The sequence below is a fragment of the Lithobates pipiens genome, unplaced genomic scaffold (assembly GCF_037356315.1).
Source record: "Lithobates pipiens isolate NorthernLeopardFrog02 unplaced genomic scaffold, aLitPip1_a1.2 Scaffold_3, whole genome shotgun sequence".
In the NCBI taxonomy this organism is placed as follows: Eukaryota; Metazoa; Chordata; class Amphibia; order Anura; family Ranidae; genus Lithobates; species Lithobates pipiens.
The window spans coordinates 151,542,123-151,569,838 of NW_027507790.1; the positions used below are offsets into that span (position 1 = coordinate 151,542,123).

At 42.3% G+C, this 27,716-nt stretch overlaps 1 long non-coding RNA gene across 2 annotated transcripts in view; it reads left to right on the forward strand.

Annotated features, from left to right (window-relative positions):
• The window catches only part of LOC143940721 (uncharacterized), a 147,041-nt gene extending 137,433 nt beyond the window's left edge, over positions 1-9,608 (forward strand). For both annotated transcript variants that reach the window (XR_013263922.1, XR_013263915.1), the window contains exon 12: positions 8,188-9,608. This is a non-coding gene — a long non-coding RNA (uncharacterized LOC143940721). The remainder of the gene's footprint in view (positions 1-8,187) is intronic.
• Positions 9,609-27,716: the final 18,108 nt, after the last annotated feature.

Here is a 27,716-nt window from a genome sequence, read left to right on the forward strand (position 1 = left end):
CTGCTGACCGCTGCCCTATACTGCAGCAGTCCTTCAGCGGTATAGGGACTGACGTACAGTCTGCTAAACACTAATACACAACCTGCTTGGTCCACAAAAGTTCTTATAAGGACTGGTAACTTGGTATAGGGTGCTACGGTACATAGGCTTGAGTGCGGTACAGTCTGCTGTTCTGTAAGGACCGCTATCGGTCCACAATAGATAGGGTTGACGTGCACCACTGCTGACCGCTGCCCTATACTGCAGCAGTCCTTCAGCGGTATAGGGACTGACGTACAGTCTGCTAAACACTAATACACAACCTGCTTGGTCCACAAAAGTTCTTATAAGGACTGGTAACTTGGTATAGGGTGCTACGGTACATAGGCTTGAGTGCGGTACAGTCTGCTGTTCTGTAAGGACCGCTATCGGTCCACAATAGATAGGGTTGACGTGCACCACTGCTGACCGCTGCCCTATACTGCAGCAGTCCTTCAGCGGTATAGGGACTGACGTACAGTCTGCTAATCACTAACACACAACCTGCTTGTTCCACAAAAGTTCTTATAAGGACTGGTAACTTGGTATAGGGTGCTACGGTACATAGGCTTGAGTGCGGTACAGTCTGCTGTTCTGTAAGGACCGCTATCGGTCCACAATAGATAGGGTTGACGTGCACCACTGCTGACCGCTGCCCTATACTGCAGCAGTCCTTCAGCGGTATAGGGACTGACGTACAGTCTGCTAAACACTAATACACAACCTGCTTGGTCCACAAAAGTTCTTATAAGGACTGGTAACTTGGTATAGGGTGCTACGGTACATAGGCTTGAGTGCGGTACAGTCTGCTGTTCTGTAAGGACCGCTATCGGTCCACAATAGATAGGGTTGACGTGCACCACTGCTGACCGCTGCCCTATACTGCAGCAGTCCTTCAGCGGTATAGGGACTGACGTACAGTCTGCTAATCACTAACACACAACCTGCTTGTTCCACAAAAGTTCTTATAAGGACTGGTAACTTGGTATAGGGTGCTACGGTACATAGGCTTGAGTGCGGTACAGTCTGCTGTTCTGTAAGGACCGCTATCGGTCCACAATAGATAGGGTTGACGTGCACCACTGCTGACCGCTGCCCTATACTGCAGCAGTCCTTCAGCGGTATAGGGACTGACGTACAGTCTGCTAAACACTAATACACAACCTGCTTGGTCCACAAAAGTTCTTATAAGGACTGGTAACTTGGTATAGGGTGCTACGGTACATAGGCTTGAGTGCGGTACAGTCTGCTGTTCTGTAAGGACCGCTATCGGTCCACAATAGATAGGGTTGACGTGCACCACTGCTGACCGCTGCCCTATACTGCAGCAGTCCTTCAGCGGTATAGGGACTGACGTACAGTCTGCTAATCACTAACACACAACCTGCTTGTTCCACAAAAGTTCTTATAAGGACTGGTAACTTGGTATAGGGTGCTACGGTACATAGGCTTGAGTGCGGTACAGTCTGCTGTTCTGTAAGGACCGCTATCGGTCCACAATAGATAGGGTTGACGTGCACCACTGCTGACCGCTGCCCTATACTGCAGCAGTCCTTCAGCGGTATAGGGACTGACGTACAGTCTGCTAAACACTAATACACAACCTGCTTGGTCCACAAAAGTTCTTATAAGGACTGGTAACTTGGTATAGGGTGCTACGGTACATAGGCTTGAGTGCGGTACAGTCTGCTGTTCTGTAAGGACCGCTATCGGTCCACAATAGATAGGGTTGACGTGCACCACTGCTGACCGCTGCCCTATACTGCAGCAGTCCTTCAGCGGTATAGGGACTGACGTACAGTCTGCTAAACACTAATACACAACCTGCTTGGTCCACAAAAGTTCTTATAAGGACTGGTAACTTGGTATAGGGTGCTACGGTACATAGGCTTGAGTGCGGTACAGTCTGCTGTTCTGTAAGGACCGCTATCGGTCCACAATAGATAGGGTTGACGTGCACCACTGCTGACCGCTCACCTATACTGCAGCAGTCCTTCAGCGGTATAGGGACTAAGAGTTTTGTCACAGGGTCATTTAAAAAATGACATGCAGAGGAAGAGGCAGGCCCTTCCGCAGGGGTGGTAGGGGTAGGGCAGGAGCAACAGGCTTGAGCCAAAGTGGGAAGTTGCAGAAGGTGCGTTCAATTACTTTAAAGGATGCACCAGACTTGGTTGAGTGGCTCGCTCAGCCTTACTCTTCTGCACCCTCCTCATCCTCTCGATCTGCACCCTCTTCTTCACTCTCTGCTATGTGCACCCCCAAAGACACTACCACCAACAACACGACCACCACCACCACCACCACATACCTTCCGCTTGAGTCACTGGAATTATTTTCCGATCCATATCAAGAGGACATTTCTGATGCGCAGCCACTCTTGGTATTGGATCAGGAAGAGGAGGTAGCAACAAGCGCTACTCAGCAGTCTGACGCCAGTACCCAGATCAGCCCAAGGAGGAGGTTGGTCCCCGGTGTTGCTGCCTACTCTACTTATAGCGGTGGGGAAGGTGACGTTGATGATGACGTGTCTAGTGATGTCACGTGGGTGCCCACAAGAGAGGAAGAGGAGGGGAGTTCAGAGGGAGATATGGACCAGCAGATAGGGAGGAGAAGCAGCAATGACTTACATTGCACAGCAGGGACAAAGCAGACTGCAAATGTATCAGGAGCGAGTCATCGACCATGTACGGTCACATCTGGCGCTCCCAGGACACCGGCACATGGCTCCGCAGTGTGGGCTTTTTTTAACGTGTCCGCTGCTGACAATAGCGTTGCCATCTGCAATCTTTGCAGTCAACGCGTTAGTCGCGGTAAGCCCAATACTCACCTAGGGACGACCGCCTTAAGAAGGCACATGAGCAGCCATCACCGAGCCCAGTGGGAGCAACGGAACACACAAAGCCACACTGCAGGCTCTCACCGTCCAGCCTCGTCTTCTACTTCTCCTTCTCCTCTCTCCTCACAATTGTCCTCCACTCCACCTTCCATCACGCCAAGCTCACATTTTTCTGCAAAAAGGCAGGCTTCCGTGGGCCTAATGTTTGAGCGTAAAAAAATGATGACGCCGGATAACCCTCTTGCCCAACGGTTGGCGGCTGGCTTGTCAGAACTCATAGCCCGCCAACTACTGCCATATAAACTGGTGGACTCGGAGGCCTTTCGCAAATTTGTGGCCATTGGAACACCACAATGGAAGGTCCCAGGAAGGAAGTATTTCTCAGAGAAGGGCATCCCAGAGCTATATGGCCATGTTCAGCGGCAAGTGAATGTATCTCTGGCACACAGTGTCGGTGCCAAGATACATCTGACCACAGACACGTGGTCTAGCAAACACGGGCAGGGAAGGTATATCAGTTTTACTGCCCACTGGGTGAACCTTCTGACGGCCGTCAAGCATGTAACCCGTGGCACCCGTGTAGATTTGGTTTTACCGCCACGGATTGCATGCAGGCCTGACTCTTCTTCTCCTCCTCCTACTCCATCCTCCTCCCTCTCCTCCTCAGCTGCCTCCTCCTTTTCCGCTGCTAGCGTCTCTTCCACTGCACCGCCCAAGCTCCCCAGAACCTATTCCACATGCCAGGTGAGACGTTGCCATGCCGTGCTGCGTCTGTTGTGCCTGGAAGCAAAGAGCCACACTGGCCCGGCACTCCTTTCAGCTTTGCGTTCACAGGCAGATGAGTGGCTAACACCGCTCAATTTGACAGTTGGTAAAGTGGTGTGTGACAACGGTGCCAATCTGCTTAGCGCATTGAAACAGGGCAAAATCACGCACGTGCCGTGCATGGCACACGTCTTAAACTTGGTCGTGCAGCGATTCCTTGTCAAATACCCTGGGGTCCAGGACATCTTGCGGCAGGCAAGGAAAATCTCGGCCCATTTCAGAAGATCTTACACGGCCATGGCTCGCCTTGCTGACATTCAGCGGCGACACCATCTGCCGGTCAGACGTCTTATTTGCGATTGCCCGACGCGATGGAACTCAACCTTCTATATGCTTGATAGGCTGCTCCAGCAGAAACGTGCAGTTAACGTCTACCTGTATGAACTCTGCGAAAGAAACGGTTCTGGGGAGCTGGGTTTTTTTTCACCGCGCCAGTGGCTGCTCATGCGCGACACATGCAGACTTCTGCGGCCATTTGAGGAGATCACCAAACTGGTCAGTCGCAGCCATGGCGCCATCAGTGACATGGTACCTTATGCCTTCTTTCTGGAGCGTGCATTGCGTCGTGTCATTGATCAGGCTGTGGAGGAGCAGGAGCGGGAAGATGAGGAAGTCGCAATGCTGGATGAATTCCCAGGGGGGGCTACTCTATCTGAGACAAGTCAACAACAGGAGTCTGATGAGGAGTCAGAGGAGGATGGTGCCGGGGCGGATGAGCAGGAGCAAGAAGAGCATGCTTTAAACCTTTCTGGGATCCCTGTTGTGCGAGGATGGGGAGAGGAGAATGAAGAGGACGACATTATCCTGGATGATGAGCAGGAGCCAGGCCACCACACCGCTTCCACTTTAGTGCAAATGGGGGCCTTCATGCTCCAGTGTTTTAATAGGGACCCCCGTATAAAAAGCATGAGGGTCAAGGACCAGTACTGGGTGGCAACGTACTTAGACCCCCGGTACAAACACAAAATGGCGGAAATGTTACCGCCGTCGCAGAGGGCTGTCAGAATGCAGCACTTCCAGGCCTTGCTTCGAGAAATGCTGCATTCTGCTTTTGCGTGCGCTGGCAGAGGAGCAATTCCCACTCCCAGAGAAGGATTTGCGGGTACCAATCCAACAGCGCCTGCAAGAAGAGGCCGGTTTGAAGATGTGTTGGTGACTTCGGATATGAGGTCATTCTTTCAGCCGACCCATCGACAGGTGTCATCCGGATCCAGCATCAGGGAACGCCTAGACCGTCAGGTGTCCGACTACATTGGGTTAACGGCCGATGTGGACGCTCTGAGGAGTGATGAACCCCTAGACTACTGGGTGGGCAGGCTTGACCTCTGGCCAGAGCTTGCCCAATTTGCAATCGAACTGTTGGCTTGCCCCTCATCCAGTGTCCTGTCCGAAAGGACGTTCAGCGCAGCAGGGGGGATTGTGACCGATAAGCGTACTCGCCTAGCTCACCACAGTGTTAACTACCTCACATTTCTAAAAATGAATGAGGCATGGATCTCGGAGGAATTCAACACATGTGATCAGTAGACCATGTATATGTCTATAAACAATTTTTGGAATCAAGCACACAGACCTTCTTAATTCATTTGGCTCACTTCCCTGACCCAAAAAAGCACACCGTACTATATGCCCCTACCCTCCTCTTTGAAGAGGTTGAGCGGTGTCATATTTCTACTGGGGCTGCTTATTATGAGGGGTTCCCACCATCCCTGTGCTGTGCTGACTTCCTCCTGGGTGTTCTTATTATGAGGGGCTCCCACCATCCCTGTGCTGTGCTGACTTCCTCCTGGGGGTTCTTATTATGAGGGGATCACACCATCCCTGTGCTGTGCTGACTTCCTCCTGGGGCTGCTTACGGTGCTGCTGTCAGCGCTGTATGTCACGGAGCTGCTGTCAGCGCTGTATGTCACGGAGCTGCTGTCAGCGCTGTATGTCACGGAGCTGCTGTCAGCGCTGTATGTCACGGAGCTGCTGTCAGCGCTGTATGTCACGGAGCTGCTGTCAGCGCTGTATGTCACGGAGCTGCTGTCAGCGCTGTATGTCACGGAGCTGCTGTCAGCGCTGTATGTCACGGAGCTGCTGTCAGCGCTGTATGTCACGGAGCTGCTGTCAGCGCTGTATGTCACGGAGCTGCTGTCAGCGCTGTATGTCACGGTGCTGCTGTCAGCGCTGTATGTCACGGAGCTGCTGTCAGCGCTGTATGTCACGGAGCTGCTGTCAGTGCTGTATGTCACGGAGCTGCTGTCAGCGCTGTATGTCACGGAGCTGCTGTCAGCGCTGTATGTCACGGAGCTGCTGTCAGCGCTGTATGTCACGGTGCTGCTGTCAGCGCTGTATGTCACGGAGCTGCTGTCAGCGCTGTATGTCACGGAGCTGCTGTCAGCGCTGTATGTCACGGAGCTGCTGTCAGCGCTGTATGTCACGGAGCTGCTGTCAGCGCTGTATGTCACGGAGCTGCTGTCAGCGCTGTATGTCACGGAGCTGCTGTCAGCGCTGTATGTCACGGTGCTGCTGTCAGCGCTGTATGTCACGGAGCTGCTGTCAGCGCTGTATGTCACGGAGCTGCTGTCAGCGCTGTATGTCACGGAGCTGCTGTCAGCGCTGTATGTCACGGAGCTGCTGTCAGCGCTGTATGTCACGGAGCTGCTGTCAGCGCTGTATGTCACGGTGCTGATGTCAGTGCTCTGTATTACGGTGCTGCTGTCAGTGCTCTGTATCTCCTGCACCCTCTTGTTTGCCTACCCTGGTCCCTGACCTTCCCTCTCCTCCATTGCCTTCATTAGCTCCATAGTCCTGAATTGTCAGAACAATTTCCCAAATAAAAAAAAAATGCTTGTAGTTATCGATCCCAAATTCACCTCATACATGTATTATGCTATTGTCCAGGTGGTGGGACTACGTGCTACCCCCTAATAATTACCCCGTGGCCGCAAATTCGACCTAAAGGTTTGCGAAATTCGCCTCCCATTGAAGTCAATGGAGCCCGCGGCGAACGGTCGTTTTCGCGAACGTTTGTGTCCGTTCGCGTTTCGCGTTCGCGAAACGTCCCGTCGGAAGTTCGTCCATCACTATCTGTCAATGTAGACAGAAAGATCCCCGTTCTGATGGGAAAGTAGAGAGAGATCTGCTTTTTCTATTGATCAGACACAGCGATCTCTCTCTACTCCCAGTCAGTACACTGCCCCCACAGTTAGAAACATCTCCCTACACTTAACCCCTTGATTGCCCCCTAGTTTTAACCCCCTCCCTGCCAGTGACATTAATACAGTAATCAGTGGCTATTTTTAACTCTGATCGCTGTATGTCACTGGTCCCAAAAAGTGTCAAAAATGACCAATCTGTCCGCCGCAATGTCGCAGTCCTGCTAAAAATCACAGATCACCGCTATTACTAGTAAAAAAATAAATAAAAAATGCCATAAATCTATCCCCTATTTTGTAGACGCTATGACTTTTGTGCAAACCAATCAATATTCGCTTATAGCAATTTTATTTTACCAAAAATATGTAGAAGAATACATATTGGCCTAAACTGATGAAGAAATTTTTTATTTTTTTTTATTTTTGGGATATTTATATTTATTATAGCAAAAAGTAAAAAATATTGTTTTTTTTTTCAAAATTGGCGCTCTTTTTTGGTTTATAGCGCAAAAAATAAATACCACAGAGGTGATCAAATACCACCAAAAAAAAGCTCTATTTGTGGGGAAAAAAGGACATACATTTTGTTTGGGTACAACGTTGCATGGCCATGCAATTTTCAGTTAAAGCGACGCTGTGCCGTATCGCAAAAAAAAATGGCCTAATCATTAAGGGCACAAATCCTTCCGGTCCTTAAGTGGTTAAAGATTTACTAAACCCACAACAGTAAAATAAGTCTGTACGTGCAGTAAAGCGTGCTTGTTATACTCACCGTGGAACCTAAGGGGTTAATCCTCTGCGTTGTGTAAAAAGGCCAATTGATCCTGTCTCCTCTGATCCTCTCCTTCTTCCACTGTCTCCAATATACCTCCTGATATTTATAGAGCTAGGGGACAAACTGCACATGCTCAGTTTGGTGTGTATTGCTAGAGAGTTTTTTTTTTCTTGGAAAAGTGCATGCGATCGGCACAGGGCCAGAGAGAGGGTCAGGGGTCCTGTAGCCTGATAGGACAATCTTTCGAGAATGAAAACTCCTTCTACAAGATTGTCTTAGTGAACTGTATGTGGGGAATGGGGGGACAATGCTGAATTTTACACACCAGCAGGCATATAATATTCCATGTGCTGTTTTTTGTAATGGAGATTCAAAATTTAAATGCTTGCACATATCTTAAAAATGTTCCTCCTTTTTGACCTCATTCTTCTTTTTGAGGTAAAATGTTGTCTTATGCGTGCCCTAGGTTGTCAATGTGGAACTTAAATAAAATATAAAAAATGTCAAGCACTGGGGTTCTTTAATGCTGAAGAGACTTGTGTCTTCTGCAATAAAACAAACTTACTTGCCCATCTGCAATCTTTTCTTTTTAGAGTGTACACTTGTACATGTCATTGTACAATCTCAGCACCCTTTGGAGCCGAATTGAATGAAAAATCATGCACATGTGTGGGAGTTACCTAATTGTCTTCAGGCTAATCAAGATGGACAAAGACCTGGCACCCAGAAAAAACAAAGGAGAAGATGCCAGTGTTCGGCAGTGAGTGGGGGCAGGGGGATGGTGAGTGTTTATAGACTTTAGTTCTATTTTAAGTTTCAATTTACAAAACTAACACACCCGCTTATCCTTATTTTCAAGTCTATTGACAGTTACATGGCTGGGGTAAAGCTTTTTGAGCCTTTACTGCAATCCGAAGACACAAAAGCAGCATCATTTGGATATTCAATGTGCATGGTAAGCTAAAAGCACAGCGTACACATTGAATATCAGTGTATCAGCTAGATAGGTTCAGGAATCACGATTGCTATGCAGGCCTATAAGGCAAGTATGCTCCAACAAGTTATCCCTGCTCTGGTTCATTTGCTGTAATAAATTAGATACAATTTGCATTTGTCTGTATACAGATCATTTAGTACAGTGTCAATTGACCTTTAAATTTACAATTGGAGCTCTGTATATCCCATTCTTCCCCACTTTCTTTCTAGGCCTATATTTTTTCTAAATGTAGCACCCTCTTAGGTTGCTAGTCAATAGGACAATTTCGTTTATGGCTGGGTGGTAGTTATCCCAGTTTTTGTATATTTGTATAGTTGTGAGCGCTGTTTCTCCCTAAGCTCAGCGGGATTGTGATTTCTCACTGTTGTCAGTAGGTGTCACTGGCACCACTGATTATAGTATGAGGTTTCACTGACAGGCTGTAGTGATGAATAAAAATATTTGGGAGAGGCCATGTGCTTGCTCTCTTGCCTTAGGCCGAGGCCTGAGAAGCTGCTGTTGGACCATTCATGCTGTTAGGGCCAGGAGCATCACTAGACTGTCTTTTTGGAGCTCAAGCCTACACATCTAGCCTAGGAGATTCAACAGCTTGGAAAGCTGCATCTCTTAGTCAAGACACTGGTTCATTTGCTATTCATTAGGATCCTGGCTGTGACATAGCCTCTATATATATATATATCAGAGCAAAGTTATGTGTTGACATTAAGCCTTGATGATTTATCTACTGGCCTTGTGTATGGAACACTTCTACACTTTGTGTTTTTTTTCTACTGTATGATATTTTGTATAAATAAAGATTGAATTAAAAATACATTTATAATTGGCTTTAGCAACTTCACTCTGGCATCCACTGGTTGTGACTGATTCATTTATGCATAGAAATGTTCCTCAGGTGAAGTAACTCTCTTTTTTTAAAAGATGCTTGCTTGATTTCATTAGTTCATATTTCATAACATACATAGTACTAAAAACACTTTGTAATATCAACATATCATACAATAAACTATATTAAATAAATAGTCTCATGTGCTTCATTGCTAATGCATAGAAAAGTCAACAGTAAATGTGGTTGATTCAAAGAACGCAAGAAATAAACATACTATACAAAATCATATTAACAATATGGTCTCCTGGTTCTAATTGAGTGAAGTAACTCTGCTCCTACAAAGTTCTCTCCTTGCATTAAGGAAAATACAACACCTCGAACAACTAGTAATCTCCAGATTGGCTATTATTTTACTGCAACTTTTCATTTACATTACTCTTCTCTTACAAAACGGGGAAAGTGGATTTCAAATTTTATTATGTTCAGTTACAAATGTGTGCAATACTAATCAAAGGATATTACATTTTAAAGTATTGAACCTATTCTTACAACATATGTGGCACATTGACCAACCATTTAGTGGAAGAACATATCAATTATTAGGGATATTTGCTGGGCTTAAATAACTAATACATGAGTACTTAGCTTCAAATGACATGGTCTTAGGTTAAACTCTACAATCACACACCTAAACTAACAGAAAAAAATTAAACCATCACAGGAGAGAATTTGAAGGAGGAAGTGGCTAATCAGATAAATGTGAGGAAAGTTAGAAAAAAGCCTGCTAAGGGGTAATAGGAGATATTGCTAGTGTGTTCTTTGCACTGCTCTTGTTTTCTTTCAGTAAAAGTTCTATCAGCTGAAGGAGTCGCTGTATTCTTTGAAGCTGGCTCCTGTTTCTCTGAAATCAGATTCCCTATTCCCTGGGCTCCACTCTGCCATGCCAGCACAAACACACATCAGCAGCTGCACAGCACTTTAAAGAGTTAGCAAGGAGTTATCAAGCGATTACTTCTTCCACTTAAGAACTATGCCTATGATTTTACGATTCAGGTTAGAGGTAAGGAGAAGAGCCATGAGTAAATGAGAAGATAATACAACAAAAAATCTAGATGATTAATTTGTTTTCATTTTAGAAAATGAAAACCATTTAACTTGTACACAGAAAAAGGCAGTTTAAGTGCTGAGAAAGAAACATACATTTTTGTATTTATGTTTTTATTCGTGAATATGTTCACCATCCTTTGAGAATTTTGGAGGTCAGTGCTAAATTATTTATATACAACAAAAGAAGAGCAGAAGTTCAAACACAAAGAGCAAAGCAAGTTTGATCTAAAGTTTATAAAACCTATGTCAGCTAAAAACTCGGTTGAAGTATACATATAACACAGCAAAAGTCCAGCTTAGCCTAAAGCATATTGAGCGAATAATGGCCATTAGAGAGGGATTGAAGAGGCAACGCTGATCCTACTTCAGAACTCCTGGAGGAATGTGTAACTCCTATGGGTAGATTAAATATTAGCTTTTGGCTAAGGATGGCTTTTAATATTATCTGCATGCAAAAGTCTCTTGTTCTGGATGTTCCCACTAACTTCTAATATTTGGTAAGTACTTTAGGAGGGCAATTACATTTATGAGTGTCTCAGTTCGGCCCTCAGTTGTGATCATGCTTTATACTCAGCTTCCAGGTTGGGTCAGGTAACCATGTCACAAGTTTATGTCTGTCGAAAATTGCAAAGGAGGAGTTGCTTACTTGCCCAATTAGATAAGAAAATATCAATGCTTTAGGCAAGCTTATTCTTTAAAGAATTTATGGTTGTAGCTCTGGTGTGTTCTGAGTAAAGCAAATGAGTATCAAAAGCAGAAAGTTAAATAAAATGTAACTTTAATTACCAACCACTTGACTGGCATGGTGTAGGATCCACTATAAGTCAAACAATTGTGTTTAGCTATAGATAATAGGTGGGGTAAAGGTGGTCTATTTCAGTGTGGAAAATGGCTGACCAGCTGAAAATAGTTTTTCAGTAACTCACTGAACATAAGAAACCCATAGATGCCAATGTTCTTTTCACTGAAAATGGAAAATCTCTTGACACTATAATCAATTTTTATTATCTGTAATGTATGTAGTTGTCTTATACTATCTTATTTTATAAGGGCACTAACCTTTTCTTCTATTTACCTTAAACTGTTATTGCTATTAATTCTAACACATTTTTGAACTTATATAAAAATACGTTTTTGTTCTATAATCAAGGCTTTAGAAAAGAAAAAAGAGTGTTTAGGCATATATATTTTAATTATTTTACATACTCCATTTATGCCACTATTAGTACAACCCTTGTGATTTTCTGAGAGTTGGGTATATACATTTTTCAAACTCAGGCCCTCTAACACTCTTGGTAGTTTGCAGGTACCTAAAATATTTTTTATTGACGGACACATAAGGAAGTTAGAAGTGGGGTAAGGTTCAAGAACAACTAGCTAACCCATGTTTCCTACATGGAGGAAAGGAGGAAATTATTAAGCATAAATGATATCTCCCCTTATCGTTAATAAGTATTTGAGATGAACTAGACTGGGATAAAGCTTTTGTTTAAAACCTATAAGCCCTTGTACACACGGTCGGAGAATCCGTCTTAATGTGTCCTATCGGACCGTTTTGTCGGATAATCCGTCTGTGTGTGGTATGCATCGGACTGTTTCCGTCGGAATATCCGTCGGACCAAATTTTCCAACTTGCTGGAAATATTTTCCGACAAACTGCTCCGATCGGACATACTCCGATCATGTGTAGAGAATTCCGATCTGACAAAGTGCCATGCATGCTCAGATCAAATTCCTACATCAAAGCTATTGGCTACTAGCCTGAACGTAGTCCCATCGTAACGAAATTACGTCATCACGTTCTGAAAGATCGGATTTTCCGACAACTTTGTCGACCGTGTGTATGCAACAGTTTCGGACACAATCCGTCGGACAAAATCCGTCAGACAAAATCCAACGGATTTGGTTGTTAGAATGTCTGACCGTGTGTACAAGGGCTAACACCTGAAATATATCACAGTAACAGCTCAGAATACTGGCAAGTCATGTTATTACATTTATTGCATTTCGTCATCTGGACAATTGGATCTGTATTCAAGCAAGAGATAAAATTAAAAAGCAGACAAGAGTATTTGTGAACCCACAATGTTAAATTAACTACTACAGGCAAGATACAAAATTCAGTCATGCAATTTTTTTTTGACATTTACATTCACTCAGCTAATTGAACAAAGTAAAGTCATATTCACGTCACCCAATAATGTACACGTTAAAACCATTTTTTTTTAAATCCCCTACATGTGTTTGGATATTTTTATTGGTTCAGTAAGTTAAGTCTCACCCTGGCTTATAAATCAAGCATATTACAAAAATTCACATTTTCTCATAACCAATCACTGTATGAAATTAATCTCCCTTCTACCAAATATGAATAACAAATGTAGCCAGCAGAAAGCACAATGTCCAAACCATAATGGCATAACTAGAAAAGATTACAGAAAATGAAATGATACCTAGGAACAAAGCACTTATAGCTTTGATGCTGATACCAATAATCCTTTTAACAATGCATCGCTAAAAAGAGCTGATGGTAACAACAAAGTTTCTGAATAGCCAATCAATGGTGAGAGCTGTGTTAGTTGTATCTGCAATGTATTAGCCAGCAGGATCAAGCTGTGCAAATAACTTTTTAACAATGCAAAATGTCCTTCATGTGTATATGTTATTCCTCTCTTTTTTAAAACAATGGAACATTTTAGTAGTAGCTGTTATCTAATGCAAAATTATCCGGTGTTATATATAGTTGATAGAAAAAATTTGTACATATTCCAGGTTTAGAAAACCTAGTAATCTGCTGGTCCTTCCACTATCCATTATTGTACACTAATATGGTAATTTATTATTATCACAGGCAATGGAGTCATTTTTAGCTGCGCTTTACTGTCAATTTTGTGGTGCTATTCGACCGATAGCGGGGTGCTTTTAACCCCCGATAGTGGCCGAGAAAGGGATAAAACCACCGGTGGTATAGCCATGCTGCCCATTGATTTCAATGGGCAGGAGCAATGTGTATATACACTGCTCCTTCACCACTCCAAAGATGCTGCTAGCAGGACTTTTTTTTAGCGTCCTGCCAGCGCACCACTCCAGTATGAAAGCCCTCGGGCTTTCACATTGGAGAGACCGGAGCAGCTCTTTCAGGGATCTTTGCAGGTGATATTTTTAGTGCTGTAGCGCCTGCAAAATGCCCCAGTGTGAAAAGGGGTCTTACTGTCTGTCCCTGTGATGCCCATGCAAGGAATGGGGGGGGTCATACAACCTCACCCCCCAGGTGTAGACTTTTTTTCCATTAACAAGTCCCCTCCCCAAATCCTCCTTCTCTCACTTCCTAACAATTCTAATCAAAAGTTATCTTTCGCTTTCTAAATATTGTTTATTTGGCTCATACATTTTTTTATTTGACCGTCATGCCCTTTTTATCTTATTATCCGTAAAAAACGTAATATTAAAACGTATTAAAAACGCACTGGACAAAAATAGTGGGAGTCACCAGGACAGCAAGGCACATACAATAAGTAATACATTGTTAAAAGTTCTAACCCTTTCACCACTCAGCTAAAATGTATTATTTTTCTTGTTCTTGTCCCAGCTGGAGAGATTTCCTATAATTTCCTGACCTGAAACAAAGTGAGGGTAAATCTCCCTAAAAGGGATACATACAGCAATAAAAACATGATAGAGGCTCGAACCCTTCCTTACTCTCCTTATTTTGTCCAAGACTGAAAAAAGTTTTGGCTGGGTTTTAACATGTGCAACAAGCACAAGCAGCATGAGCAAAAAAGGCAAAAAAATTGATAAAAAAAGACTATATGCTCAACAGGCTCAGTGTAATTATTAATAAATTCACTGAGCCATAATCTTTATAACAGTTAAATTAAGATAAAAGTCACTAGTGATGCACCGATACAGAGCATTTTCAGGAGTACTCGTGAATATTCTCCTGATACTGAAACCGATACTTTGTGGTGCCATTTGCATCAATACAAAATGAATGGGCACAAAGCACTGCGAAGAATTGCATGGGATTTGAATAGGAATGTGGCGCAATTCCTATCAGAATTGTATGCGACTTCCCCCACTGCTTGTGTGTGTGTGTGTGTGTGTGTGTGTGTAGAAAGGGAAAAGCACCATCTATTGGGCATTTTAATCAAAATGTTAGAACTCACATTAAAGCAGAACTCCAGCTTTTTCTCCCCAAAACCACAGATGCATTGTGCATGTAAATGAATCACAACCCCACTGTCATTTTATCTGTATCTTATTTAGCTGTAAAAAAGCAAATTTGTGTGTCTGTGATGTCACTCCTCCTCCTGGTTGAATTTTAAAGTTCTCTGACTTCCTGTTTCCTTCCTTTACCAGTCCTAATACTACATTTCCCATCATGCTTTGAGTCTCTGTAGTTTCAGGGCAGGCTATGGGAGTCACTTGTAGCAGTTCTGGGAGTTGATGTGAGTGGGTTAGAATCACTCTTCAGTCAACAAAGTAGGTGTAAATGACTGGAAGACTACATAGGAAGGGCTATGGGATGTTATTATGAAAGTGTTTTCTTCATATGTAAATGAATCAGATCGCAGAGAGCAAGGCTCTGGGAGGGCATGATCTGAGGGGCGGGACCTGTTCACACTGGTCGGCATATTTCACTGGGCATGGTTGACTTCTAATTGTGAATCATTCGATCCTGCCCAGCAGCAGCACAGCTAGCTTTCAGAACAGGCTGTGTTTGGGGAAGTTTGCTTTTGAATAAAGCTGTGATCTGTGAGGTGGGACTTTGGATGTTTAGACTCTTCCTGTAGGTGTGACTGGGCGGGATTGAATGCTAATTGGGATGTATTACACCCCACCCACCATCAGAGCTGTGAAGGAAGTTACTCATTTGCAGACTACAGAGGGGTGTGTTCTAGGCTAGAGATTGAGTAGGAAGTGGCTGGAAGGCCCTCAGCCTTCAACCAGACTAAACAGAATGTCACATGGTAAAAAGCCTCAACTAAACCCAGAATATCAGAGGATCTGCAGACAACAGAGCAACTTGGCACAGAGGTATGATCTATGCTGGGGCTGACCATCCCATTCAGTTCTAATGATAATTAAAGTTGAATTTCAGTACAGTTCAAAGGCAATATCTGCATTGGCATCCCAGTCCCACTGATGAAAGAAAATCACGACCACTGAAGGTGCTCATAGGGCTGGAGGAGATGTATAGGCGGTCCTCCCCCAAGCTGACATCACTTCTGCCTTATACCAATGGGGTTCTGGAACTTCTCCATCAGCCTTGTGAGCACCTCCAGCAGCCATTATTTTCTATCATTAGCATGGCCGGAACAGCTATGCAGATTTTGCATTTGACCAGATATGTATTAATGTGGATGCTAACATTTTTAATAAACTGCCCACTAGGTGGCGCTTTTCCCTTTCTATACACGCACACACACACTAAGGAGAGGTGGAGGAAATCGCATGTGATTCGGGCAGGAATTGCAGGAATTCCTGTTCAAATCGCATATGATTCTTTGTAGTGCAATTTGCGCTCACTTATTATGTATTGACACAAAATCGCACCGCAAAGTATCGATATGCAGTATCGGCGAGTACTTGACCAGAAGTATCAGGACTTGTACTGATAAAAAACTGGTATCGGTGAAACCCAATAAGGCACTCTGGAAATGCACTGTTGTCAATGAATCAGCTGACTCATGTACTTACATTGTATAAAGGAGCAGTAAAGCAAAACCATTAGGTAGCACACCTAAACAGGAAGCAAAGCCTGCATGTGTCATACACACAAATGGTAGCTTCTGTGTACATACTGTATCAAGTTATATACAAAGGCTAATTTAAATATTAACAAACATTGATACAATTTTTTTAATCAAGGTGGTCCCTTCTTCATGTTTACCTAAACAGATACTTAAACGACGTTACATTTCTGTAAGACTGTCAAGCAGTCTTCACTTCACCTCAGCTATCCTTGTGATAACTGCACTTGGCTGCAGAGACTCCACATCAAAATGATATGCATAACAGTTGCATTTCTCAGGAGGCCGAACACCTGTTCTCCAGCAATAAACAAGCCACTGGAGGACAAATCACGAAGTATCATTTTTAGGTATGCACTAAAGCTGTCTGTGTGAGAACATTTTGTTAGTTTTCCCAAACAATCTCCATAGCAGGGTTAAAAGTGTTGGAGAAGAGATTAGCACAAAGGTGAGAGAGCTTCATATGTACCATACAGCACAAAGCTACAGAATGTGTCTGAGACATGAATACTGTAATGATGTTTTGAAAACATTAATATTGTGGGAAAGAATTAAAGTATATCTATAGGTAATTGTTTTTTTTTTTTGGATAGAGTAAAGAAGGCTCCTTATGATTAAGTTCTGGTACCCAGACAACGTATAGCACGTATTCTCCCTCATAAAAGGTTGTATAAGGACCAAGGGATGGGGCTAGTGTGTAGTGGAATGTGCGGTAGCGCTTCTCCTGTCACAATAGGCCATAAATTATGCTGCGTCATAACTCTTTGGAGATAACTACCTTGGAAGACAAAGAAAGACACCTATTTTTTGCGAACTGGTTGAACGAGAGAATAACGTTGCCTCTTAGAATGGACTATTTTGCTATTTTGCTGAAAAAGATAAGAAATCTTTTCCTTGAACTACCTAATGTCTGTTGGCACATTTTGTAGAGTAAAGACTGTGTTTAGTCATTCAGACTGGGTATTTTTAGTTATTTTTTGCTGAAGAGAGAAGCCTAGCACGCGAGAGGGCTCTGTGCAGAGGTTTGTTGCATCTAGTGTCTGCTCTGTCCTATGAAGAGATGAAGTAAGTGTTAAAGATTATTTTTAATCAGATAATTTTTATCAAAGATTTTTTTCAATAAACAATACTTAGTTTAAACAAACAAAAAAAGAGTTTCATTATTGGTGTACAAAGGTACAGTTATTTCCAAGACAATAATTATACACGTAATGCTCAAGATTTTTGAGGAGCAGCATTAGAGAAGACCAGAGCTGGCCAGGAAGACCATAGTAGGGAGTGTTTATTGACTGAACCCCTAGAGTGATATGTATTTTTGGAAAAGTAATAATCCCATTTCCAGCAACCATGTTTTCCAAAGTTGGAGGATGATTAGTTACCCATTTCAGTAAACCATTCTACATGCTATGAATACATTTCTAGAAATGGCCAGGGAGGTATGAATATTTAGTAGAGAGCACTCAAGAGGAGGTCCTGTCTTAGGCCTCTTTTGTGGAGAAATTCAGGGGTTCAGTAAGTTCTATGCACAATGAAAAACTGGGTCAGCCAGTGAGAGGCAGAGAGCAATGTTCTTAATTGTTCTTGAAAAATATCATCACATTCATCATCAAATATGTTTCCTAGGTCAGATTCCCATCTCTGGTTAGACTTTAGTAGAAACTTAAGCCTGGGCACAGACGGAGCAATTTTCTTTCCTGCAAACATGGGCTGTGTTGATGCCCCAATTGAGCTTGCAGTGTTGAGGGTATTTATGAAAGTCCTTTTTGTGCAAAGGGAAAATAGATAGTAATTGTTAAAAAAAATAGAGGAGCCCCTCTTTGTAAATCTGCAAGATGGTTTATACCAGCTGCCTTCCAGTTGTGAAGGTCTTGGAATATACTGTAAGTACTTCAGACAGATTGTCATTCTCCAACAAGCATGTATAGAAAGTTTTTGGGCTGATTCCTGGACCTTACCAATGATATGTGCAGTGGGCATGGCTGTGAAGGTTTTTATACATACTGCCTGCCATCATTTCTAATTAATATAATGAGTTTGAACCATTGAATAAGCGCTTAAAGGGCATTTTCACTTTTGCAGTCAAATTGGGATAATGCTTATTTTTATATTTGTTACATGTCCCCATTCACATAGCATAAAAATTGCAGCTTACCTGTTTAGATGCTCTTTTCTGGAACTTCCAGCAAGTACAAATTCCACTTAAGACTCTTTGTTATGTGGGAAGAAGCTGTGTTTACCTTTATTAACCCTGTCCGGAGGCAGATTTTTCATCAGTTGAACTGGATTTGAACATAGGCTGTCTTAACCAAAGGTTAAAGATTTAGTAGTAATGCTTCCCCATTGTATGTTAATGAGAACTTTACTCAACCAGTCCCCAGCCCAGCCACTGGCACGATTATGCTGAGATAGCTGTGGTGAAATGCTTGCATTCAACAATGATATCTTCTCAGAGACATCTGAAAGGTAAGACATATTTTTAAAAACATTTTTATAGCATTGCACAAGTTCTATGTTGATAGATAACTTGAATTAAAAAATTACTTACCCCGCTCTAATATTTTAATCTTTGTTTTGTATCTATTAAATGACAGGTTACTATTACTGTCCCGAACACAGTTTAGCACCCATAGGGGTGTTCGGGAATATATTTAGGTTCACCATCTTTGAATTACTTGAATTGGCAGTATATAAATATATGAAGATAATATTTATATTACTTTTGTGCATTGTCTCCACAATGGATGTATTAATAACCTCCCGATCGTTATATTTATTATCCATATTATAATTGAGATAATTAACATGGGTTTCTTTATATTATATTTTTTTATTATTTTTGGATACTATTATCTATGTATCTAAATACTGTAACTAATCTGTTATTTAGTCATAATTTCTGTCATTTGTCTTGATAAAAATTTAAACTTTAATAAAAACTATTGATTAAAAAAAAAAACATTTTTTAGGTATGCTGTGTCAATAGGTACACAACAAATATATGGTGGGGGTTTCTCAGACTTGACTTTAAAAGTGGAAATGCACTTTAAGGGCATTGCATGATTGGGGGTGAATACCTCTCTTTCTCCAACCTGCAATATGTTGGAGTTGGGATGCAATGAAATAAATGCAGGAGCTGGGGACATTAAAGTGGTTCTAAAGGCTGATGTTTTTTTACTTAACTGAACAAATATTGAAAAGTCACACAAAGGCTGGTATTAAAAAATGTCTTTAGGTCTATGCCGGACAATAAAGGTAACGCTGTCCAATATTTTCAGAAACATTTTAGCAGCAGTTTACCTGGCCGTGTCATGATTTGTTCTTTAAGCATATAAGATTGTCTATCTGACAGGAGAAGAAAGATTTCTATTGTTTTACACCGTACAGTGTATCTCTACAGCATTAGGTGCTCTGTAGAGGGGAACTATTAAATAACTGATCTGGGAACATCAAGAGCTTTGGGCTCTGTTTGTATCACAAGATGTACAGTAAGTGCATTATGGCTGCAGTGGAAAAATCCTGATTGCTGCATCTTTGATGCAGTCACCAGTAAAATGTATATTACTTAGGCGCCAATCACTCTGGGCTTAAAAAAAAACGCCAGTTCCCTTGGTAGAAAAAAATGCTAATTTAGAGCATTTTTGTACACAGTTTAGGCGAGTTTAGGAGAATTTCGAATTTTTTCTGCCAGAAAGCTCCTATCAAAAATGCAAACCAGAAGAGTTTTTCTTTTTCCTGCCTCTAAACATTGGGCTTTAAATATGCCTGTAATGGTCCAAATTTACATGGACAACAATGAGCTGCTTATACAGAAAAAACACAGCAATTTTTAAATAGACCCTTAGGCTGGATGCACACCTGTGCAGTTTTAGTGCTTTTTGCATTTTGCAGATTTGCACTACAGTCCATTTAACATGGTTTCCTATGGAACACGTTCTGCAAATCTGCAAAATGTACAAACAATGCATAGGTGTGAATCCATCCTCAGAGTTCTATAGTAATGTTTGTAAATTGTACATCATTCCTACTACACAAAACATCCACAATGAACCCTAAAGCCCCATACACACTATCAATTTTTCTGCTGAGTTTTTCCTTCAGATTTACCAAAACCATATAATATGAGGTCAAACCTTAGGAGTTTCAGTGTGTATGTAATCATGCAGGCCCTTCTACTACATGGTTTTAGTAAACCTGAAGGAAAAACTCAGCAGAAAAACTGATAGTGTGTATGGGGCTTTAATGTACAGATGTGAACAGGGGCGGACTGACAACTCATGGGACCCCCGGGCAGCTATAGGAGATTATGGGGCCCCACAGTATACATACAGTATACACACACAGACACACAATATACACACATAGTATACACACACAGAATACGCACACACATCAAAAAGGTACTGGAGAGGCGAGGCAGCTATTATCTTGGGATTTTTTTAAAAACACAGATTTTTACATACTGTCCCTGGTTTTATTGAGGCTGGCAACCCCGATGGGGCCCCTTAGTGGCATGGGTGGCCCTCGGGCAGTGCCCGAGTGCCCGAATGGTCAGTCCGCCCCTGGATGTGAACATCAGCACAGGAAGGACATTAGAATTAAAATTATGAACTCTGAAAGCCAAAGAAAAGACGGGAAGCGATGGACTTGTTACCATTATTGCCTGTGGTCTCCCTGAGGTTGATCTTTTCTGCACTGTGTCTTTGTGTGGAGGTGACCATTCTGGTAGAGGCAGAGCTTTGCTTACCACCATCCTCACCAAGCGGAACAGTTGTGATATCACCAAATCTCACTCTAAATCTGCTGACACCTAGCAGTCAGAGGCAACAGTCCTGGATCTGTCACTACAGATATACAGCATGACGCTGTGGGCACAGGAGTGTCTAGGCACAGTCACATGTTATTTTGTAGGAGGAATTTAGGACAAAAAGTTATTTTTTCAGGATACTGTTAGGCATAATTAACATTTCTAAATGTTTCCTATAACATAGCAAATCTTAATTTTTTTGATTTCAGTTCCACATTAATCGTCATAATAAACTGTTTAAATATATACAGACATTAGAAATAAATCATCAGTTTTTTCCATGTAATTCTAGAATGCAACAAGTTTGTAGACAAAATGGATATTTCAAAGTTAAACATCTGCTAAGAAGATGCTACGTCCAACAACAGAAAATATAAAAGGCACATGTGGCCCACATGCCACTAGCTGGCAATAGCTGCCTAATATAATAATCAGAACAAGTACTGTAAGTTATTACCAAAAGGAAGCAAAATCACCCACCTGTGGTTGTTCGTACTCTTATCAATATACAAAGTCATAGACATTCTTATGAAATTTTCTGTCATTAAAATGCTGATAAGGAAACACAAGTTTTTCCTTTTAAGTGTCATGGCTTTTTACTGGGCTTGCCTGTTTTATTATCTTTTAACACCATTTGCTACCCTAAAGCAAGTATACAAAACATATCTTTCATGGATCCCCTGTAATAAATCAATTAATGTGTTCCAACATGACTTTTAATCTTTTATGTCTAAGCTGGCTAAGCCGTGGCCTAAATGCATTGTAAATGGCATTTGTTTGTTTAGAAAGTGTACGATTGAAAATTTCAAGAAACTGTAATTTTCCTCTGTTAAATCAATGTCAAGAGAGCTCTGATCTTCTTGCAGTTGTCTAATCTCCAGACTCTATTGTTTTATCATCATCTTTGCCCAAAGATCAGGCTAATAATAATTTTTTTCTTAAAGCTGTGAGACAGTACATCTATACAGGTTATAGGGAGGTCGGCCAAAAGGAACCAGAAAGCCCTCCACTAAAATACTGTGAAGTGCAGCTTTGCCTTTTTACAACGGAAGATATTGACATTTAATGAGGTATTTAGTTTCTTGTTTTCGGATAGTTGGCCGACAAACGCAAATTATGTGTTCAAACTCCTTTTTTTTTTTAGCTTTATGATTTAGATAAACGCAAACGTGTGGCTTTCTAATCTATGGTAATCAGGCCAGACTTTAGAGAAGTATGGCCAAAGCTTTTTTGGCCATGCTTTTTTTCTGGGTCATAGGCGTGTACTTACCTGTGCTCTCCTGTGACCCAGAATCAACCAACAATGGGGTAAGGTCTACTGTAGGCTGACCTCACAGAGCCCTTCCATTTATTTTTACCCCTCCAACTAATGGAGAATTTTTTATCTTTTATTCTGTGACTGATTTTTATATATTTAATTTATAGTGGTTCCATTATTTTTTTAAGATATTCATTAGATGAGATCTTTCAATAAATAATAAAAAACAACATAGCTATATATAATTCTTAGGGACCAGAAGGATTTGCCCCTTAATGACCAGGCCACTGTGTCACTTTAACTGACTGTTGTACCCAAACAAAATGTATGTCTTTTTTTTCCCCACAAATAGAGCTTTCTTTTGGTGGTATTTGATCACCTCTGCAGTTTTTATTTTTTGTGCTATAAACAAAAAAGCAACAATTTTGAAAAAAACAAACCAACAATATTTTTTTACTTTTTGCTATAATAAATATTTAAAAAAAAGTCTTCATCAGTTTAGGCCTTCTACATATTTTTGGTAAAAAAAATGCAATAAGCGTATATTTATTGGTTTGCGCAAAAGTTATTGCATCTACCAAATAGGGGATAGATTTATGCCATTTTTATTATTTATTCAGTTTTTACTAGTAATGAAGGAAATCTGCGATTTTTATCGGGACTGCAACATTGTGGCAGACAGATCAGACACTTTGACACATTTTTGGGACTAGTGACATTTATACAGCGATCAGAGCTACAAATAGCCACTGATTACTGTATGAATGTCACTGGCAGAGAAGGGGTTAACACTAGGGGGAGATCAAGGGGTAAAGTGTTCCCTGGGGGGGTTTCTAATTGTGGGGGCAGTGTACTGACTAGAGTAGGAGAGAGATCACTGTTCCTGATCACTGGGGACATCAGATCACTCTCTACTCTCCTGTCAGAATGAAGATCTGTCTGTTTACATTGACAGACCCCCGTTCTGGCTCTCTGAGAAGCGATCGCAGGTGGCCAGAGGACAGCCACGTGCATCTGCTCTGCTCTGGCATCACGCACGCCTCCGACGGCTGTGTGCATGCGCCCCCTAAAGCGGCCCCTAAAACAGCCGATGTACACCTACGCCGATTCGTGCAGCCGTTCCAACATGCCACTGTATAATGACGACTGCTGGACGGCAAGCAGTTAAACTGGACTTTTAGTGATCCTGCACTTTGTTTCATTTGTGTGGTTTCAGATCGAGAATCTTTTCCGTTTTAATAAGTTAAAACTGAACTTCAGCCAAAAGGGGAAGTTTCACTTTTCCTCCTTCTCCAACCTTCTTCTCCCATGCTCATGTTTAGAGTGTCTTTGGGGGGGGGGGGGGGGGCAAATACCTGAACTTTGACAGGTACCTGCTACTACTACCACTTCAGCTGCCTAGGTGAATGGAGCAGAACTCCCTCACCCCTGCTTCCCCCCACAGCCTCTTGGGGCAAATCAGAGGTCCCAGGAGACTGTGAGACCAATCATGGAGTGCAGCACAACTTGCACATACACAGTGGGCAGTTGGCTGTGAAGCTGCAAGGAGTCAAAATCGGCTGCCCACAGTAAAGATGCTAGCACCTGGACCCAAAGACTGGATGAAGATCTGGGTTGGATGAGGACATTGCTGGATCCTGGGACAGGCAAGTGCATGTTTTTTAAAAGTCAGAAGCTACGGTATTTGTAACATCAATTAAATCTGTCCCTTGTGCTGCTGACTCCTGGTTTAGGTGAAATCTTCCTCCTTTGATGATGCCCCCCCAACCCCCACCCCTTAATCTTTTGGTGTGGCAGGAGTTTAAAGAACTGGGGTACTGGTGACGAGCACTCATCAAGAATGTCCAATTATACCTGCCCTTTCTGCTCAGCGCCTCAGTTCTTAGACATGGTACTAATGTACGCTAGCTGCAAAGGAATTGCATAAATTGGCCCAGATCCTCCTCTTCTGGGACTCACCTTGTTCCTCCTTTTCCCCCATAGCAAGCTGCTTCATATTACAGCACATCTGATGGCTTGATCCTGAGCCATGATGCCTGTGTACATAGGCACAGACATTGCAGCTTGGTCCCACTGGACCCGTCACTGGTTCCTCATCACAGCATTTGGCTGATAGAAGTAGAAGCTGATGGCTCCCGCTGCCTCAGCAAATCCTGTGGGAGAAAGAAAGAGCCGCTACAGACAGGCAGAGCACTTAATTGAATGAGGGCTCAGAAAAGTATAAGGGGGGGGGGGGTCAGGGTTAGGGGGCAAAATTATTATTTGAGCATTTTTTACATTACTACAGGGAATACCTTATGTCACTGTCTAAACTAACTAGTTATACCTTAAAATAAACTATTGTTTTGCAGTGGAGCACTGTGGTTTAAACTCCAGGAGTGGGTGAGTATATAAAGAGGTGCTGTGTTACCATGCAGCCAACCCGTTGATGAAGTCAATCAACGAAATTTAGGGTGGACCACATGGGAACCGGAAGTGCTGTCAAGACTCCCACTGGAAGTGATGTGGTAGACGTCACTGTACAAGGACGGGGTGATCAGAGGGAGGCTGACATAATGCTATTTATGTGTACAATCTAATGTTTGTTTGTAAATAGTTTTTTATGATCTATAATAAATCTTTTTTATTGAATGGGATTATACTATGTGGAACATTCTTTTTTTTCATGGTCAACCTGAGTTAATTAAGGAAAAGGTGGAGATGAGCTTACCACAGGGGGAGCTGCTGGATTGATTAACACAAGCTTACTTGGCAATCATTTATTTAAGACACAAATCCATCTTGTGAGTGAGAAGAAGTGCCTGGGAGTGGGTACACTAGACAATGGGTGTCAGACGAGATTGCCGGTGGATTCTGTGTGAGCAGTGTCACTGTGGAGCAAGATTCTGTTTACCATCACTGGTGTGGTGCTCTTTGTACTTTATTATTTAATGGACTATTACTACATGGACACTAATGCCGCGTACACACGAGCGGACTTTTCAACATCCAAAGTCCGACGGACTGAGTCCGTCAGACTATTCGATCGTGTGTGGGCTGCAACGGACTTTAGCTTCGCAAAAGTCTGACGGACTTTAGAAATGAAGCATGCTTCAAATTTTCCCGACGGAACTCCGCCGGACCCGGTCCCCCTCGAAAAATCCGCTCGTGTGTATGCTACTCCGACGGACTAAAACCGACGCTAGGGCAGCTATTGGCTACTGGCTATGAACTTCCTTATTCGAATCCAGTCGTACGTCATCACGTTCGACTCCGTCGGAGTTTGGTGTGATGGTGTGTGTCCAAGTCCGTTCGGTCGAAAAGTCCGCCAGAACTCCGTCGGAACTCCGGCGGAACTCCGGCGGAACTCCTTTGGAAGTCTGCCGGACATAAGTCCTCTCGTGTGTACGGGGCATTAGATTTATATGTTCAAATTGATTGTTGGATCTCAGCTCTGCTTTACAGCCAATTATTGGGGAATGTGGTGAATATGGGCAGTTTATAGTTTACATTGGTCTTACAATTAAGGACTTATTTCTGTACACTCTAAGCCCTTGTACACACGGTCGGAGATTCCGACGGAATGTGTCCGATCGGACCGATTTGTCGGATATTCAGACTGTGTGTGGTCTACATCGGACTGTTTCCGTCGGAGTATCCGACGGACCAAGTTTTCCAACTTGTTGGTAAAATTTTCCGACAAAATGTTCCGATCGGTCATACTCTGATCATGTGTAGAGAATTCCGATTGGACAAAGTGCCACGCATTCTCAGATCAAATTCCTACACCAAAGCTATTGGCTACTAGCGTGAACGTAGTCCTGTCATAGCGAAATAACGCCATCACATCGGATTTTCCGACAACTTTGTCCGACCGTGTGTATGCAACAGTTTCGGACAAAATCCGACGGACAAAATCCGACGGATTTGGTTGTCGGAATCTCCGACCGTGTGTACAAGGGCTAATAGTAGTGCCATATTTTGAACATATTCAGATGCGGATATAATTTGGTAAAGTTTTGCTACCCATTCCATTCAACACAACTGTTGCAAATAAGATGCTGAACTTTAATAACAGTGTTTTCTAGACCCACCGACGTTCACACTTGTGTTCTAAGCCAATTAGCTCCAAAATAGCCTAATTGGCCACCAAATTCTCAGTGTAAATAGGCACTTAATGTTATTTAAGATGAACTACGTAAGGAAATCCTGAAGCTATAAATTTACCTCAAGTAGTGAGGGGGGAAAGTGGCTTTAAAAGGTGCATAAATTCATAAAATCATTGTATAAATATTTTATATATAAAGTTTATTAATGCCTTTCATCATTAGAAGCACATACAGTAATAAAAGCAAGCCATAATTTGAGAACCTTAGAAGCATATCGAAGCCCTGGTTTAATGAGCCAGCTTACACCTCAGCGCTTTATTAGCACTTGATAAATGATGCAGTGCCATAAGGACCCCCTGCCACAGTATTTACTGGAGAAACACTTTTAATAGTGATTTATAGCCATTTAATAAAGTCAACCTAAGCTGTCTCTCTCTACACAGTCACCAAATTTACCCCTAATGAAAAAATGATTCCCAGCTTGTTCCTTGACTTACCACTATGTTTCTTAGCAGGTTATGTAAGTTGATATTTAAAGCTGAACTCCAGGAAAACAGCTAAATACACAGATAAATGCATATAAGGGAGGTGTTCTACCTGCAAAATGACATGTATATTTGTCCAGCTGGTGACACAGCTCTGCAGTACAGACCTTTCTTGCAGAGCAGGAGACCTGATTTTTCTTTGCTGCAGGACTATAAGTAATACTTATAAGCATTGGACCATTTCCTGTGACTGGATAGTAAAAGGAGAAGCAGCACTCTAGCTAAGGTCTCTGTCACTTTGCTTTCATCACCTATCAGCATGTTTCTTGTTAGCACATGAGCACTGCAGCAAAACTGATTGGCTCCTCGTGCAGCTTCTCACTCCCCAAATCTGCTGTAAAAGAATTGCGGGTGTTTGATACCAAGACAAATTCAAGTACTTACACTGTTTGCATTAAAAAACATTTGATTTTCTGGTTTATTAATTAATACAGAGCTGCATTCATTTGTGTCTTTTATATTTGCCTGGACTTTAGCAATAATAAAACTATCCACCTGTTGTATAATGCTAGGCATGCCCTAAAAGCGCAACATTTTTTCTCAACTTTTTTTCCAAATATACCCCTTCAGGACGGCCAATGTTTAGCTAGTTTTTCCTGGAGTGGGTCACCTAATCTTGAGCAATGATGTGGGTACATTTATTGCATTTGCAACCTATATATTGGTTTTCCAAACAATGAATAACATTTTTAAATAACTGAAATACCTACTGACATCTATATTATGAATAATTTATCATTTGGA